The sequence below is a fragment of the Petromyzon marinus genome, unplaced genomic scaffold (assembly GCF_048934315.1).
Source record: "Petromyzon marinus isolate PM22_M1 ecotype Great Lakes invasive population unplaced genomic scaffold, UKy_Petmar_22M1.pri1.0 PM_G_Scaffold_38, whole genome shotgun sequence".
In the NCBI taxonomy this organism is placed as follows: domain Eukaryota; kingdom Metazoa; phylum Chordata; class Hyperoartia; order Petromyzontiformes; family Petromyzontidae; genus Petromyzon; species Petromyzon marinus.
In genome coordinates this window covers 2,040,001-2,045,000 of record NW_027422961.1, presented here as the reverse complement: position 1 = coordinate 2,045,000, position 5,000 = coordinate 2,040,001, and the positions used below count along the sequence as shown (strand labels likewise).

General features: G+C 41.1%; 1 pseudogene; it reads right to left on the bottom strand.

Moving 5' to 3' along the window:
- The window catches only part of LOC142916156 (28S ribosomal RNA), a 10,539-nt pseudogene that overhangs the window by 2,270 nt on the left and 3,269 nt on the right, over positions 1-5,000 (bottom strand).

Here is a 5,000-nt window from a genome sequence, read left to right as displayed (position 1 = left end):
AAAGTCCTCTCTATGCTCTGAAGTAACATATATAAAAAAAACTAGCAATAAAAAAAATACCAAGTCTTCGTCTTGGAAAATAACAAAATCTAAAATAAAAATCTTCTTTGTGGAAAATAGTAAAATAAAAAAACCAAGTCTTCACCTTGGAAAATAACAAAATCTAATCTAAAACATCTTAAATAAAGCTTGTCTGTAGTCTTCTTTGTAGGCAGAAAATAGTACGTTACAGGACTCTCGAACTGATGTATTCCAAAAATAAAGAATTAAAATAACAAAGTCTAATCTATATAAGCGCTCTTGATTAAAGCAGTGTAAAAAAAAAATAGCAATATAAAAAACCAAGTCTTCATCTTGGAAAATAACAAAATCTAAAAGAAAAGAAAAGTCTTCTTTGTGGAAAATAGTAAAATAAAAAAACCAAGACTTCACCTTGGAAAATAACAAAATCTAATCTAAAACATCTTAAATAAAGCTGACTTTGTAGGCAGAAAATAGGAAGTTACAGGACTCTCGAACTGATGTAGTCCAAAAATAAAGAATTAAAATAACAAAGACCAATCTATATAAGTGCTCTTGAATAGGCTTCGTGTAAAAAAAATAGCAATAAAAAAATACCAAGTCTTCGTCTTGGAAAATAACAAAATCTAAAAGAAAAGTCTTCTTTGTGGAAAATAGTAAAATAAAAAAACCAAGACTTCACCTTGGAAAATAACAAAATCTAATCTAAAACATCTTAAATAAAGCTGGTTTGTAGTCTTCTCTCGAACTGATGTAGTGCAAAAATAAAGAATTAAAATAACAAAGTCTAATCTATATAAGTGCTCTTGAATAAAGCTTCCTGTAAAAAAATAGCAAAAAAAATACCAAGTCTTCGTCTTGAAAAATAACAAAATCTAAAAGAAAAGAAAAGTCTTCTTTGTGGAAAATAGTAAAATAAAAAAACCAAGACTTCACCTTGGAAAATAACAAAATCTAATCTAAAACATCTTAAATAAAGCTTATTTGTAATCTTCTTTGTAGGCAGAAAATAGTAAGTTACAGGACTCTCGAACTGATGTAGTCCAAAAAATAAAGAATTAAAATAACAAAGTCTAATCTATATAAGTGCTCTTGAATAAGCTTCGTGTAAAAAAATAGCAATATAATAAAAATACCAAGTCTTCGTCTTGGAAAATAACAAAATTTAAAAGAAAGGTCTTCTTTATGGAAAATAGTAAAATAAGAATACCAAGACTTCACCTTGGAAAATAACAAAACCATCTTGAAAAAAGCTTATTTTTAATCTTCTTTGTAGGCAGAAAATAGTAAGGCGAAAATAAAGTCCCCTCTAAGCTCTAAAGTAACAAATACGACGTGTTAAAAAAAAAACTAACAATAAAAAAAAGAACCAAGACTTCGTCTTGGAAAATAACAATCTAAATTGTGGAAAATAGTAAAATGAAATAAAAACCGACTTCACCTTCGAAAATAACAAAATCAATCTAAAACAAATGACATCTTAAAACAAAACTATTATTTGTTTCGGAGGTTGTCTATGACTGTTCATAGACCGCATAATTTCCACAGAACATTCTCAGAATATCAAGAGAGAAAAGCAGCGTTCTGCGGGAAATCATCTTGGCCAGTGATGTCGTTCTGGGTTTGGTCAGGCCCAGGGAGGTAAGTACCTCGTTATTCTCAAGGGGCCACTTTCCTCTTGCCCCAACCGGGAATCCAAAGAATGTGACCTTGCTAGCCTTCGTCAGCACTTTGACTTGATCACCAAGAGGGGTATAGTACGAAACTTTGTGCGAGGCAGCATCTGACAAGGTATTCTTTGAAAGCTCAAAACGGACGGTGACATCGATCACAACCGCCTCCTCATCTTTTGCAAACACGAGGTCAGGCTTTCTCATCTCTCCCGTCTCGGATATGAACCGTGGCTCTTTGTATACAGACCAGCCCAATCTAGCCGCTTCGTCTGCCAGAATGTTACTGATCTTGTTATGTCGCGCAATTCTTGCTTTCTGTACTGCAGGACATTGACCGAGAATGTGCGAAAGGGACTCGAGTCTGGCAGAGCATTTCCTGCAGGAACGTAAGGCCCCATCTCTGCCTCTGTTCAAGCTTTCTCTTGTTGGGTAAATATTTGCCCTTAGTTGTAGTGCTGCGATAAAAAAGCATTGTTTAAAGCCGCACCATGGCCTCAACCAAGCATTACTGATTCTATCATGCGCAAAGTTTACAATGCCCCTTCCTTGAACCGGCTTTTCGCACCATCTCTGAAATTCATGCTCCCTCCAATCGCAGGGTCTCGGATATACAGGTTCTTTTGACACCGAGTCCCTGAGAACGAATGTTGGGATTGCATCACTGTCACCCCCTGCTCGTACCCACAAATTACGGTATTCTTCTTCCATACCCTGCGAGGACACAATATTACGGGTGATAGCATCGGACGAGTTTGCTATACGTTGCAGCCTTCTAACTTGAACCGAAGGGATTGTTTTTTCCAGTTTCAAGATGGCAAGGCCTCCGTCTCGGGCTCTGGCATATAACAGTCCATCACAAGTTGAAGCGGGAAGGTGGAGCCATCCTTTTACCGCCTTTCTAATCTCTTGGTCCAACCCACGGAGAGTTGATTGCTTGCAGTCCGAGTGGTCTGCAGGATATAACAATCTGGGTAGGGCATAGGCATTGAGTAGTTCAACCTTCTGAGTTGGCTTCAGAGGCGCCTCATCGATTTTCGAGATCCATGTCTTTAGCTGACAATGTAGATCAGGCTGTATAGTGCCAGTCCAAGGGCCAATTTTCAGACCAAGGTATTTCGTTGATTCATCAGGTTGGATCATATGGACATCTTTATTTTTGATAGTCCATGGGTCGCAGTTGTTCACCGTATATGAATCTTTGGTTGGGCTTATCATGAAGCCCTGGCACTTTCTGGCCTGAACCTCCAATCCCGATAGCCCACAAAATGATTCCAAGATCACTAGATTGGCGGCCATACCAACCCAAGATTCGCTCACCAACACCAAATCATCAGCAAACGCAAGAGCTGTCACGTGGTCGGTATCAATGGAGTACCCAACTCCGTGTGACTCTAGGGTGCATATCAAAGGGTCCATGGCAAGATTGAAGAGCAGGGGTGACATGGGGTCACCCTGTTTGACACCAACACGTATGCTAATTTCTCGAGTCGACTCGCCATTGCTTTTGAACGAGGTCGTACACCGATCGTAGGCGTTCTGGATGATGCCCACCACGTGTTCATCTACTTTCTTGTGCCTTAACACCCATAAAATATGAGCATGCGAAACCGAGTCAAAAGCTTTCGCTATGTCGATGAACATGACAGCCAACGGCCTGTGCAATTTCTTAGCGTGTCTCATAAGGTCCTGTAGCACCTTAAGATTTTCAGAGCAGCCAGATGCCGCTATAAAACCACGCTGCCTTGGGTTTAAGGGACAAGCACGAGCAAGACGTGCAGTCATTATTCTGGAAAATAATCTCAGAATCATTGAACCAATCGTTATTGGTCTCCAGTTCCCCAATTCTTTCAGCTTTTCATCGTCCATAACCTTAGGAATAAGAATCGTCCTATTCTTTTTCAACTCTTTGGGAATAATTCCTGTAATCATCCATGCATTAAATAGGGCTGTCAGTGTCCGACCCTCGGGGTCGGCAGCACAGATTGCAGCCCTTGTTAGGCCATCTGGCCCAGCTGCTGACGTTGGTTTAATGGCCCGTATGGCAGTCTGAACTTCCTCCACCGAAATTAGGGGCTCAAAGTATTCGTTATTTGCAACACCTGATGACTTAAATTGGCCCAGGCCATTGAATGGCAACACCTTCTCCCATTTTTCGCAGTAAAAACGATATACATCTGCGTTCGGGATTCGGCATTCATGACGTTCAGTGCCATCCAGGACTAAGGACGCAAGAAGAGAGCGGTTCTTAAAGAAGAGCTTCTGGTGCTTCATGAAGCTTCCTCGTTTTTCCGCTCTCTTCTTCATCCAAGATCGTGTGGGTAATATCCTGGGTTTAATAATGTCGTTCTCAGGTTTTGAACGTTTGCCTTTGTTTTTCACCAATCTCATCGGACAAAGCATCAATGCTGTGGCAGTTTCTACGAGGGCATCATGTTGGCCCTCGCCGTTAAGCCAAGCCTTTATTGCCTCCATTGCAGGCTTTTCCAGGGTCCCAGAATTCTCATTCGTAAGCCGCTCAGCTGCTTGAGCGAGTATGGATGAAGTCCCCGTTGTTACATTTGGTGGGGGAGACAATGTCTCAAGAGGCCTAGAAGAAAAATGTAAGCTGTCTGACATGGGGGCCCCTGTCTTTTTACTTAGGTCCCGTCTCTTGTCAGAGACTTGCTTGTTGGTCTTAGTCCCAAGCGCTTCAGCAATGATCTTATTGATATTCTTTTTCCCCTGAAACTGCAACTCTAGAAGGGCCAGCTGTTCTACTTCCTTCAAAGACCAGCAGCTACGGTGTACCCCTCTCTGCGTGGTACCCTCTATACCATCTTTAATCCTTTCCTCATTACGGGTGACTGGGTGAGCATGCCTCTTGTGCTGCGAAAGGCCACTTAGAGTCGCAAAGCGTGCCTGGCAACATTCACAGACCATTGGTAAGCTTTCCTCAGTTAACTTTATTCCCCCACATTTGGGGGCATGACAGGCAATCGATCGGTGGTTTGAGTTGGTTTTGTCACATTTAGCGCACTTAAACACCAGAGGAATGTCTCTGTGTTTGATGTTAAAATGTGCAACAAGTTCGGATGCTTTGCCCATGTGTTGTTTACAGATAACGCATATATACTCCAGACTAGGCAGTACAACCGTGATAGTTCCCTTGGTGTCAATGGGAAACTTTCCCAACACGGGTTCCTCAGCCGATATGTCGAGGAAGGACTCCTCCACATCCTCATCATCCTCTGTAAAGTCATCTGCAGAGTCATCCGACTCAACTAGACTTTTAATCTGTTCGTAAAAATCGTAGTTCATCTCCTCTTC